This window comes from Buteo buteo, chromosome 4, assembly GCF_964188355.1.
Source record: "Buteo buteo chromosome 4, bButBut1.hap1.1, whole genome shotgun sequence".
Taxonomy (NCBI): Eukaryota; Metazoa; Chordata; class Aves; order Accipitriformes; family Accipitridae; genus Buteo; species Buteo buteo.
The window spans coordinates 67604055-67616929 of NC_134174.1; the positions used below are offsets into that span (position 1 = coordinate 67604055).

A 12875-nucleotide genomic window follows, 5' to 3' on the forward strand; every position below is an offset into this window, starting at 1 on the left:
CGCCTGTCTAATGGACAGTGGTGGGAGCCGGCAGACATAAAACCCCTGAGCTGGAGCCCATCAGGCAGCGAGCGTCGGATGTGTCAGCTCCTGCTTCTTTGCAGAAAATGTTTCTTATCGTCTCCAGCCTCATTGCTCCCAGTGAGTGTGCATGCCAGCTTTAGTGCCTGCTCCACTTATTTCAGGTATTTTCATGTCAACATCCCGATAACAGTCTAAAGCCTTATTTTTTGCTGACAGTGGTAGGAAATATTCTTCGTCTTTGACCAAATCTTGACTTGCTTCATTCTTGTTCAGGCAAAACTCTGGTTGGAACATCCCTGACTGGAACAAAGAATGCTAGAGTCAGCCTTATTGCATATTAACACTGCAAAAAAATTAGAACTGTGAAGATTTTTTTAATAATCTGACCCATCATCGGTCTCTAAGGAACAAGAGGAATCCATGTCTTAGAATTTTTAAAGACCTAATAAATAATTTGCCATAACCACAGGGTACCATGGCATAATGGAGCTAAGGTAATATTTAATTTGCTTATTTACAACATTAAGTAAAATACTCTGTTTCTTTTTTTATAGGTATATATTTTAGTATTTATTGTGATAAATATTTGAAATCTCACTGCTTGGTTCTTAACAGACATTCTTGGTGTGTTTTGGAGCCTCACATGGTTAAAATTATTCCATTATGCTATTAAAGCATAGAAAGTGCAACATGCCATACACCTCAAGGCATTTCTCAGTTCATTTTTATCTTTTTGAATACCTGTAGCTTCCTTTCTGCACTAACATTTTACTGCAAGCATTCTCTCGTATCTGCCAGTTAACTTTCCCTTGAAGCCCAGTGGCCTTCCCTGCTCTGGTGGTCACTCATCTCGCCCCTCTCAGATCTCGGAAGGGGGTGGCAAGCAACACAGTGAATGAAATATCAAGCAAATTCACATCAAATGGCAGCGTGACACCCCCAGGTAATAAACAGGCATCAGGTGTAAAAGCATTCTGCCCCGTAACTTGTCATTCTCCTCGGCGTTCGCGTGAGTCCCTTGCACTGATTGTGCCAAGGTGCCTACTTTGTCCGTGCGCCTATTCAAGCCTGACTAATTTGGAGCAGCTCTGTGCTATCCCTTACCAGATCCCTGATGTTATGATTCTTAATTAGAAATGCAACACTAGGTAGATGGTGGTCGGGGGAAAGGAGAGGGGAAGAAACGAACGGCAGAGTAACTGTTTTGTTGATGCCTGTAGTCTCGGCTAAAATACAGCTCCTGCTGCATTTCTTCCAGCAGCACAAGCTGAATCTTTTCCCTCATTTGATACAGTGACCTCTCAAGTGCATCATTGCCCTGAGGGCTGAGGGCAGTCCAGCAACTGTTAAACCCCTTGGGTTGATAATCTTCTCCCACATTTGCCCTTAACACCAGACATACCACCATTAGCTACAGCTCCACTGGTGCTCATTAGAGCCGATCAATATAGACTAACATAAAGAATGCTGCTGCGCCTTCTGTTATTTTTCAGTTACTGCAGATTTACAGACTTTCACCTACAATACAAGGCTTTGCTGCTGTACTATGTAAAAAAGAGGATTTGAGACCAAAAAAAACCCCAGACCAGTTTTTATTAGATGCCTAAACGTTATTTATCTTGCCGCTCAAAATACCTTGTTACTAGAAAGTGTGCTGAAGGTGTTGTGTACAAAATTCTCTTTGGTTTAAGTTACCATAAAATTGCAACTTTTACAAATCACAGTGGATGCATTGATAAACAAAATCAGGCACATTTTAATATGAAAGAGTGTTTGAGCCTGTAAAGCCTATGCAAATGCTTTCATGAACTTGGCCTGATATTTTCAAGTCCACTGACTGAGTCCGTGCTCTTTGCGGTTGGATAGCGATTGTGCGGCCAGTTGAAGGTCTATATGTTGAAGGCATATATGTAGAGTGGCTACAGCACTGCATACTACCACCAGTAGGTGTTGCCAAAGATCATAGCAAGAACGGAAACAACAATTAACAAATATACCATTCTTTTTCCACATTTTATCCCAAAGAGTCTTTCAAATGATTCACATACCACTGATGGCAATATGAAACAACTAACAAACTAGCTATGTGAAAAGGTACAAAAATCACCTAACATCTGTTAGGCATTTTGCAAGGAATAATACACAAGTACTCAATTCAGTGGGAAGAATAATTTTTTTTACTTTTCATTTACATTTGGAGAAAAAGAAGGTCGAAAAACTTGGAAGGATTTACCAGAGGGCAATGTGATGCAAGTACAAAAGTTGGGATTTCTCATGCTTTGTTTAGTCAGTTTGATCATTCAAACTTTATAGTACTGTTTAGGATATAAAGCAAGAAAAATATAGCATCCAGCCAACTTCAGGAAAATTATAGCAAGATAGGAAACAAACATTTTATTCAGTATAAAGACAGTTATTACTTATAATAGATAAACCTAGCCTTCCCAGGCAATAGGATCGTTAAATGGGCATATGGAACATAAAAATACTGGCAGCATGTTGAATTCCAATGGATCAAGAGTAAAAAAGCCTCATCTACACCAAGCCTCTCCATATTACTAGGATTTAAGGCCTCCTGTACCTTATTCAAAATGGTGGCTTAAAGAGTTCAACGTCAATTGCTGAATGAAAAGGAATTTTGAACTGTCTATTTGAGCTAAAGAAGTAGTATATGGTAAATTTTACCTGTTTTCATCAGGTACGTCGTTCAACAGTTTAACTTTTTTCATAGTTCTCCAGTCCTATAGGCGATTAAATACTTCTGTTGAATCACTTATTTATTCAAGACCTTTCTGAAGAGCTGAAAGGGTATGAGAATTTCATTTGTGAAACTAGGGATTTCTCAAAGTCCATTAAAGCACCTTTACTTATAGAACGACACAACTTCTCCAGATGCGTCCTTTGCTTTAGTGGACCTATTTGCATCTTAGGTATTACTTAGTGTGAGTAATGTGGTAGGACTGAGCTCTTGATGATAGGCTGATTAATGAAATCCGTTCTGCTGGGTGAACATAATGGAAAATGTGATTCTGTTGGCTTCTAAAGTCTGAAATTCATCTCCATGCAAACGACACACATTTTATGTATGTCATAAGCCTTCTACTATCCTTCTGCTTAGAGGGGGATTTCATCCGGTGAATGGAAGGGTGGTTGTTACATCCCTTAATGTCATTAAAATGTACCCAGTACATAAGCAATGTACCCATCGCTTGTGACATTGCCTCAAATTTGAATCTTCCCTTCAAGAAGAACTTGGACAAACTTGAGGAAAAACAACCAGTGAATCAGACCTAAAAACCCCTTTTTGAAACAGCATACTATTAGGAAAAAAAAAAAAAACAACAAAAAACCCCAAGTTTGGTTTTAAGACATTCAGTGAAAGAAGACCGGCAAAATCACTTGGTGTATAACTTACTGAGTTAAAAAATGGCAGCTAATTTCTAATTTGCACCTTTCTCACTCGGTTTGCTGTTGTCAGTTATCCTTATTTGTAGTCTGCTAAATTAATGAGCTGTATGATCTGAGCTCCCCCGATTATTTTCATGCAACTGTAAATCTTACCCTTAAACTTCTGGTCAATTGGCTATGAGTTCCTTACTTCTCCCATGATGAAGACAGAAAAGACCCATATTTTCCAAATCGTGCTTCATTTCTGTAGTTCTTTTCTGAATTCCCTCCAACTTTTCCAACATTCACATTTCAAAGCATAGGATCCAAGAGGGAGCACATATCTCAGCAATGGGTTCACAAATCTCGCTGACAGCAGTAATAATTCCTCACCACGCCCCCTCGATAGTCCATAATTTTCAATAATATCACAATATGGAGCTAACAGTGACTGTCCAATTGAGAGCAATATAGTGTATGTTTTGATCAACAGGGAAAGGTTTTCAGGAACTTTCTCTTGTCAAAGCTGGATATATATTCCAAGCCCTAATTATTGACCAAGTTGGCACTTCATGCAACAATGTCTTTGGTTGTAAATTAGCTGGTTTTAATGGTCTGCAGCAACGCTTTCAATATCCTCTTTAGTGCCAAGTTTGAATGATGGAACTTGCTATATATGCTGACACTTTTTATTCTTAAACACCTAACGTGCAATATGTTCCCGTGAGTTTTAAAGGGTAAGATAAAATGTCAAAATTGTTCAAAAGTATCATGTATATTTTTTACTCAGAAAGTTACATACTCAAAACTCTAATCAGTCCACCTGGATTTATGAAATCCCTTGTTATCATAGCGGTGTGAAAACTGGACTACAGATAAAGAAAATGGTATTTTTATAGAACGGTCCTTTGAGATGGGACTGCTCCTCTGTTGTCAATGTAGGCCAAAGTGCCAGTGGGAAGTGCAGTACATGACCTTAGTCAATTAGCAGGGTCTCCTTAATCTCTTGGGATTACTTTGATCTGCAATATCAAGTCTAACACCTTAATGAAATTTTACAGATAGTCACAGAAGACATCCATGTAGCGAAAAAACAATTTCATTTTATACCTAAACTCCTAACACATGCTTAATAAATCCCCAGAAGGTAAATAATAACTATAACCATATTCAAGATAAATTTCTCTTTTTTTTTTTTCACACTGTGTTTATGGCTGAGAAAAACAAGATTATAATAGACGGGACTTTGCTTGTGAAAACTGGGAACAGATCAAGCTGCTGCTTCACATTTTTCTTGTGGAAAACATGTTATTTGTCGCTGTTACATTTTAAATCTCCTGAAATAAGGGTGGTGTGCCAAATCTTAATTGTATTTGTTGTGTGAGTATATTTCAGGCATATGAAATTTCCATAGCATATCACTATCCTCATTTGTGTATTCAACCCTGCTCATTTTAAAATTTACGCTCATTCAGATCTTGTTTGTCACTCCGGTCTAAACAGTTTTGGTGGAGTTAATTGGACAACCTGGCCCATTTCTGACATAATTACTAAGTAACTGCGTGACAAAAAATTTTTGATCATGTGTTGAATTTGTTTGCTGTTATCTTCTCTGCTTATTCAGACCATTTCACCTGAAGGTCTTGCAGGGCCCAGCTTACAGAAATGCAGAAGCACTTTAATGGAAATATTTTTTTTTTTTTCTGGCAAAAGGCTCCAGGATTCCCTGCCTAGAAGTGAAAACACTGCATGGATTTGCACTGCCTTGAGAAGAAGGGAGGGAGCAAAGGATGGGGTTTAATTAGGCCACAGCTTTATTAGCTCAATTTGTCTGGGAATTACGCAGTGATAATTCACACCGTGGCCGCTTGCTTCCTTGCTGATGGTGCGTGCTGCCACTGACCCCATGCTTCTGGGTGCCCCTCGGGGGTGGGTGCTGAATCCCAAATTTTGACCTTCTCCTTTCTTGCCTCCTCCAGCCTCGTTGGCCATGGACACCCAGGAGGGTCCCCTCTGCTGTCCCCCAGCAGCTCGTCGGAGCATCCTGCAGTCCATCCTGGGAGAAGGTCCTGCCTCTGCCCTGATCTCCAGCTTCCTTGCAAAATCCCAATTCCAGCTGGGAACTAAATAATTGTTTTGGATGCCTGATGGTGAAAAACCAGAGCAGACACCACTCCAGCCACTGCTGGGCACCTTGGCTGTGATTTGGGGAGGTACCCAGGGGTTCTCTGGGGGGACCTACTGCCCTGTGCGATGGTGGCGGTGGTGGCGGTGGTGGGGTCCTCTCTGCCCTTGGCAGGGCCAACCTGAGTGGGAAGGGGCTCGGGCAGAGGGGAGAGGGTATCTATCCTCCCTGCAGGCGTGCAAGGGTGGTAGCCCCATTGAGGTTAATTGGATGGCTCCTCTGATGAAAACAAAGTGGATGGGGTCATTTCTGCTGCAGCCACCAAACCGCCACGTGAAAAGTGCCGCGTTTTATTCTCTGCTGCTGTCACTCGCGGGGCAATCCCTCCGCTTATCTAAGACATTTCACCCAAATCTCTTTTTCTTGGGGTCTGATCTGCAGTCCCGAGGCAAAACGCAGACTGGCTTTAAGGGGGAATATTGCCCGAGTGAGGGCTCCAGCATTCACCACTGCAGCTCGAGAACATGCGACGTCTTTCCTGGTGCTCTACATACAGAACATATCTATCCATAATTAGATATGATTAGAGGAACCAGATATGTTCAAGAGCCCTCTTTTATAAATTGCTTTTTGCAGTCAAATTAAGTTTTATTGCTGAGTGCCTTGTGGTTTACGCCGACTCCGATTTGCACAGTTTTATACCGTTGTTTTGCTTGTTGTACTCATATGGCTATATAGCAAAACTAAATCAGCTCTCCCCGTAGGCCCAACAAGTGAGCTTTCCAGTGTGTAGAATTCAATGGACAATCCCCATAACATTTTCTGGTTTTTAATGCATTCAGTAACTGTAAAAACCTCTTAAAATTGAACAAGGTTATAAAACTTGGCTCTATACAGATTCCCCTAATTAACATATGACAGATACATGCAGTCATTCCACTGTGCTCTCCTCCGGTAACTGCTTAACATAACTATAAAACGGCTTCCACGAGGTATTGCAGGCACCGGCTTTGTCTTCGCACACATCTGTTGCATTTTTTAAAGGAAAAATAAAGTTTTAATTTTTAAAATCTCAATTTTAATAATGCATGAAAAAAATGGAAAAATTCTGCTTTATTTTCATCCAGGTCTCATCTTACGTCCCTGTCCGCATTGCCAAGTGGTCCCCAAAGAACTTTCTGTCCCCTACATCATTCCAACCGCGGCGACACGCTCCCGGTGACCAAGGTGAGCAGTGCCGAATCCTGGCACCGACGGGTCGGTCCTTGCTGCGGTTTACGGCGGCATCGAGATTGCTGCAAGCGCGTGCGTTTGTGGGACGTGGGTCTGGCTAGGAGGTTGTTTCTGAGGGTTAGTATAAGACTATGGTATAATGCTCTTCAAATATTTGAACTGTTGGGCAAAACTCAAAAAAACCCAGTCATTTAATGTCAATGGGAAGTCCTCAAAAGCAAAATTACAAAAATATCAAAACCACAGAAGTCATGCACATATTTGAGTGAATTAGGTGAGTTAGAATTGCAAACGCAATTCACATTTTTTTCCTAAGCAAACAATCCTTTCATTAACTATTAATAGAATATTTGGTTTTCAGTTATTGACCTGTAGCTGAAATATGGTAATTAAAGCATTTTTCACAAATGTTCATAGGTCTTTCTAAATGAATTAATTTTTAACCTTTTTGGTCTTCATTTCCCACAAATATCCCTGCAAGCCAACCTCTAAGAGGAATTCTCGTCAAAATAGGGATTTGAAATGGGTGTTCAAGAGTGTGTGAAAAAGTAAATAGCGAATATCTAAGTAAGAATTTTGTTATTTTTAGCTAATTTAACTATTACAGTTTGATAATTTGAATTGTTTTAACCCATCAATGCTTTTATTTTTAATCAGGTGCATCATAAATCTATCTTGCTAATATGATTTGCCTTGTATTTCTAGGCTTCAAATGAGTATTTGGCCACATGCGAGGTCTCCCAAACATAGAGACGGAGAAGATTCTTCCTCCGGATTTTTACATTTGAACAGGCAGTGTAGGGAAAGGGTGGGAGAGGGAGGAAATAGCACCGTCCCCATTTTAATGGCAGAGAATTGAGTGTTTTAAAGATTAAGTAATTTATGCCAAAAAAATTTAACCGAGATTTTTGAATCCCTGTTCGTTTTTTTAACCTTAAGGTTACGCTTCAGAAGTGATTTGGCTGATAGCATCCTTAAAATAGGTTACATAGAAATATAATATTTTCTCTAGAATTTGCTATTTTGTTCCATGAAAAGTAGCACCTGATCCCCATGCTGAACAGCAGTAACATCAGTTTTCTGCGCGTCGTAGCCCTCGTGTAAGCGCAGGAAGGAGTTTATTCGTGGTGAGCACGGTGACCAACTCCCATAAACTGGCGATGCAAAGGGAACCCAAAATGCCTGAAAAATCACAAAAGAGACAGGGAGTGGAGGAGTCCGAGCTGAGCAAACTCAAGCTCAGAAGAGGAGCACAGAGCAGTAAAATAAGAGTATGTCTCTCCCCCCGCCCGGAGCAATGCTGCTGCACGGAGGCATGGAGCATTTTTTCCTCTTGCACTTTCCAGGGTCCTGTGCGATACGTGAGGCAGTGATGAGACCCAGATGGGAGATGGCAAAGCTCTCCTTAATGACTGCTGATGTTTTCCTGCGCGTAGCCTAATAGAAGCAGACAGCAAAGATTCTTATCTTACCACGGGAAGCCTGACAGCACGGTATTTCTCTTGATGCCAGGATTATTTTGTTATAGACTCTAAAAACACGCTCCAAAAATTACTCAGATTCATATGGTGTTTGCTTAGGCCTGTATGCTAGTCCATTTTGGTTGCATAGGTAAGTCCCGTATGCATTTTTAATTTAAAGCAATCTCATGTAGCAGTAAGAAAGCTTTCAAATTTAAATATGTGAAATCTCTCTATATAGGATTAAAAAAAATCTATATTCATTGTGGGAGGAAAAAAAAAGGAAAGGATTGCAAAAGACCAAAAGCTCTATGGTTCAAGCTAATTTTTCATCTTTTCCATGGGGAAAAACACTGGTAAATGTTAAGAAACACCCTTCAAGAACCTTTAATTTGTTTTTCACTCTCCAAGATATAGATTTTCTCCTTCCTACTTAAGTAAAAAAAATTTCCTGTGGGTTTATAGAATCATTTGAGGAAATATATATATATTTGTATAATATTACATGCTTTCTAACATAGCTTTGATTATGCTGTCAGATCAGCCTAGGCAGAATTTGACTTGTAGCCAGGTCCACTAACTTTCATTATCTTCCCAGGCGGTATTTGTTCCTGTAGATCACACAAATCAATTGCAGGATCAGGTCCTTATTCCAAAATCTTGGTTTCATTGGAGGTCAGTGGCAAAATCTGTGTTGACCCAGCATGGGTCAGGATGTTGCCATAAATATCCAGACTTTTGAAGGTAGTGGGAACAGGATTAGGTCATTTTATATTTGTTGTAGCCTGTGATGTTGCAGTTCTACAATTGGTTTTGCTGCTGACCTGCCATTGAGTTCAAGCAGATACAAGTGGATCCAGCCCTGTTTATCAGCAAATTGCAGAAAAAGAATTAGAACTAGAGCTTAACCCTATGTTTTAGCGTGGTCCTCGATTAACAGAGGTCTGAGTCTGCTTTTATAGGTGCACACACATATATGTAACGTGTATAAACACGCATAAATGTGTATGTGTGTGTATGTGTGTGCATAAGCACCTTGTAATGAAGAATTTTATTAATAATACCAGGGATTTAAGTAAATGTATAATACCTTACCTTTTCTAAAGCGATCATTTTATACTCATTGATAAGTCAGCATCCAAAGCATTCTCTGAATACCTGTTCAGAAAGGTAAGTCTTAAAGTCTCCATTTTACAGATGGGAAAACTGAGGCAAATCGACAAAAGAGACTGATGACAGTGGGTCGTCGCCAGCTTTAGACGCTAGAAGTTGCCTGTGGAACCGGCAGTGGTGAAATGGGGAGTTTGAATGCTTCTGCACAGTGCTGCTGTTTCAAAGTACTCTGCTGCAACTGGCTGTGTTTTATATTCAGTCAGAAATTGCCGTTCTTGTAGAATTCAGCTGTAAAGCTTCAGTTGTTGTAGCAAGTGTGAAATTGCATAGAAGTTATGGTAGACTTAAATAATAACAGCATTTGCCTCCTGCCCTCAAGTTACAGATACGTGTATGTGGACAGGCCTGTTTATCCTTGGAAATTGCCATCACCTACTCTCTGTTACAGGAGGGTATGGATATGCATGCAGAATGCTGTGGAGATTAAAATGGTGTGTATTTCAATATTTAAGATCGAACCTCATTAAAAGAACTTCCTACATCATTTATCAAAGCAAGTCAGAAGGAGGTTCAGGGCAGACCACGGTAGCCAATGACCTCCAATCTTAATTTCGTAACATTAGTTAATATAGATTCTGTTATGCAATGGGCGATTTCTTTTTAGCTCTACATGTCTTAAACACATGTGAAATGAAAATAAAATATTATTTCCATTAAATGAGGTGCTTTCCTTTCAATTTACATACCATTGGCAAAGTCTTGGCCTCCACATTAATGAGTTCCACTTGGATATTTGGAAGTTGCCTTTAACTTGGCTTTGTTCTCCAGAACTTATCCACGCAAGTATTTGCAGGTGTGTGAGAAAATAAGCTTTACATTTAATGAGTCGTACGCTACATTTATTATTCTCATCTGTCCATGTCCATATCTGGAAAGACATTCATGCCATAAATGCTATTGTGGCTGGGATGTTGAGTGGGAGTTACACCAGGTGACAGTGGTCCTATGCATGGGGCCGGCAAAAGGTCCACTGGCCACTTCGGAGCATAATGTGGGGCATAAGTAGGATTTAAGCAGGACAAAAGGCTTGTGTTGGCATCCCGTCCAATTGCTTGTGTTGGCTGGAGCTAGCTAGGAAGGCAAGACATACTTCAATTTGCAGTAGTATAACCTTATAGCATGATTATTAATATCACACATTGTCAATAGCAGCTAAAACCACTGAAGAATGCAAAGTGCAGCAGTGTAGTGCAGTAGTTCACTGGGTGATACGAAAACCCATACTATAAAGTTTGAGCACAGGATGACAAAGTCAGGGCTGGATATATGTTTCCATTCATTTTCTTCGATACATATTTTGGATAATTGGTTGATTTTTGAGTTGGGAATGCCATTTATGTGAATACTCATTATAGTTTTTTATAGAGATTTTCTGGAAGGGTTTTAAAAGCATAGTTAAAACACAAAAATAAACCTCAAGCAAGAACTTAGTCTTCATGCCTGAAATTATGCCATCAGTGAAGTCAGTGGCAAAACTATGGACTTCAAGATCTGTAGGATTTGACCTCTGGGCTTTGGAGCTGTGTTGGCAAGAAAGAATAAATAAATCCTGCAAAATGATATATGAACTTCATAATCTGTGCTTCACTTCTTACACAGGCTATACAATAAAATATCCTAAAAATCTCTATCATCGAGCTAATATGTAGCTAAGCCAGCTTAGTACATGTTCTTAAACACACTGAATAAGCTGAGAAATAGAAAACTATCAGCAGTGTGTATTTTAAGGGCTTGGACCAAAACCTTTCAATGTCAAAGTACATTGGATCAAACCTTAATAAGCTGATCAGTTAGAAACCAGGTTTCTTCAAAATCTAGCCTTGCTTTACTCTTTGCATGAAGTTTGCTGTAATGCCAGATTTTTACCATCCAGAGCACAGGTTTTTCAGACCTGGTAAGTTGTCTTTATTATCAAAAAATAAATTGAAAAAAAAATGTTTTCTTGCACTCTATGCCCGCAGAAAGTTTAACAGGTTTTGTTTTGATGAATACTGAAGGCAAAATATGGAAAAATTTAAGCTAAATTGGCTTGGTTGAAAAAACTAAGTGACTGACAAAGAGGTGATAATACCCCGAACCATCGGTCCTGCAACCTCCCCTATAAATAGTCTTGCTAAAAATCAATTCTTTCCATCCAAGGCATCTTGTGGAAACCATTTTCCCAAGCAGCCTTTTCATCCGCTTGTTTATCCAGAGCCTCCCAGTACATAAGCACTCTCTGGAAGGTCAGCCTCTGGGGCTCTTCCCACATTTAATTCCCTGCTGACAGGTATCAGAAACTCTGCCCTCCTCACCGCTCTCGCAAATTTTGTGTGTGTCGGTCAGAGGAGCTGTGATACGAGAGCCCGACCTCCTCCCTTTAGTCTCCTGGCGTTGTCTGCTAACGGGGCAGCAGGGGACCAAACCCAACCAAGTTGCGTGGTCCCATTTTGCTATCGCTAGATTACACCAGCATCCCCAAAGAAGTTGCTGTGGAAGAAGCGGAGCTCCTGGGGCTGCGCGTGGCTCCTCCGCGCCAGCAGCCTTGCTCTTACTTCGTGCAGCTGGTAACGAAACACGGGGGAAAGATTGGATCCGGCTTGGAAAAAGTAATCGGTTATGGTAAAGCAAAGCAACTGCTGGTGTTAGATTTAAGCCCCAGATCATTGCTGCGGGTGGAAAATTGCCAAGGGCTGCATCACCCAGGTGTCGGAGATAGATGCGCTGGAGGGTTGTCACCCTGACGTGGCCGTGCTCATGGGGTTGGGGCTGGGGAGTGACTTCTCCGCCTCCAAAACACATCCTTCGTGGCAGAAACAAAGACCTCAGGAGCTCTGTCCAGAGCTCAATCCAGTTGCTTCCACGGAAGCGTGCGTGGGTCCTGCCCTTGCAAAACCAGCCCCAGGCCCCCAAAGGAAGGCTCGGGCCATTTCCCCTCGCAAGCTATAAATGTTTCATGTGTCGTGCTAAAACTACATATGTTTCTAGGACATATTCACTTCTTGAAGACAGGTGGATGGCATATGTGCTTGTGGGTTGTTCTTGTTTTACAGCTACATATTTATGTTTGAAATCTGAGGATATGTTACCTTCTCCTTCATCCATATTCAATTTATAACTCAGCCAGCAAGTGTAAGAAGGACAAGGAAGTAAATATAGTAATATGACATATTTATTTTTATTTGTTTTATGTGTTTGTGATACTGCAATGTTTTATGTACTTTTCTATATCTGTTTTCTATTTTTCCCAGTGTTTCACAGTAAGTTTGATAAGTTTGGAAAATCATATGTCTTTCAGGAGTTTGAAAATTACTGATTTTCCTCTTGTTTGAGCTGTATTCTGCATGCTGTAGCAGTCCTAGCTTCTGTGTTAGTGGTACCTTTTCCTTCCTTTCCATGATATTGGTTTTTAACTATTAGATATATTTTCCCTTATTTTTTTCCTTAATGCACTTTACATTACCAGACTTTAGATCTTACCTGTATTCCATGTT

At 40.4% G+C, this 12875-nt stretch overlaps 1 long non-coding RNA gene across 1 annotated transcript; it reads left to right on the plus strand.

Moving 5' to 3' along the window:
- The first annotated feature begins 367 nt into the window (after positions 1-367).
- Positions 368-8256, plus strand: LOC142030720 (uncharacterized). Its single transcript, XR_012650246.1, has 5 exons — positions 368-518; positions 5125-5296; positions 5391-5624; positions 6664-6763; positions 8116-8256. It is a non-coding gene; the product is annotated as an uncharacterized LOC142030720 (long non-coding RNA).
- The last annotated feature ends 4619 nt before the right edge of the window (positions 8257-12875 follow it).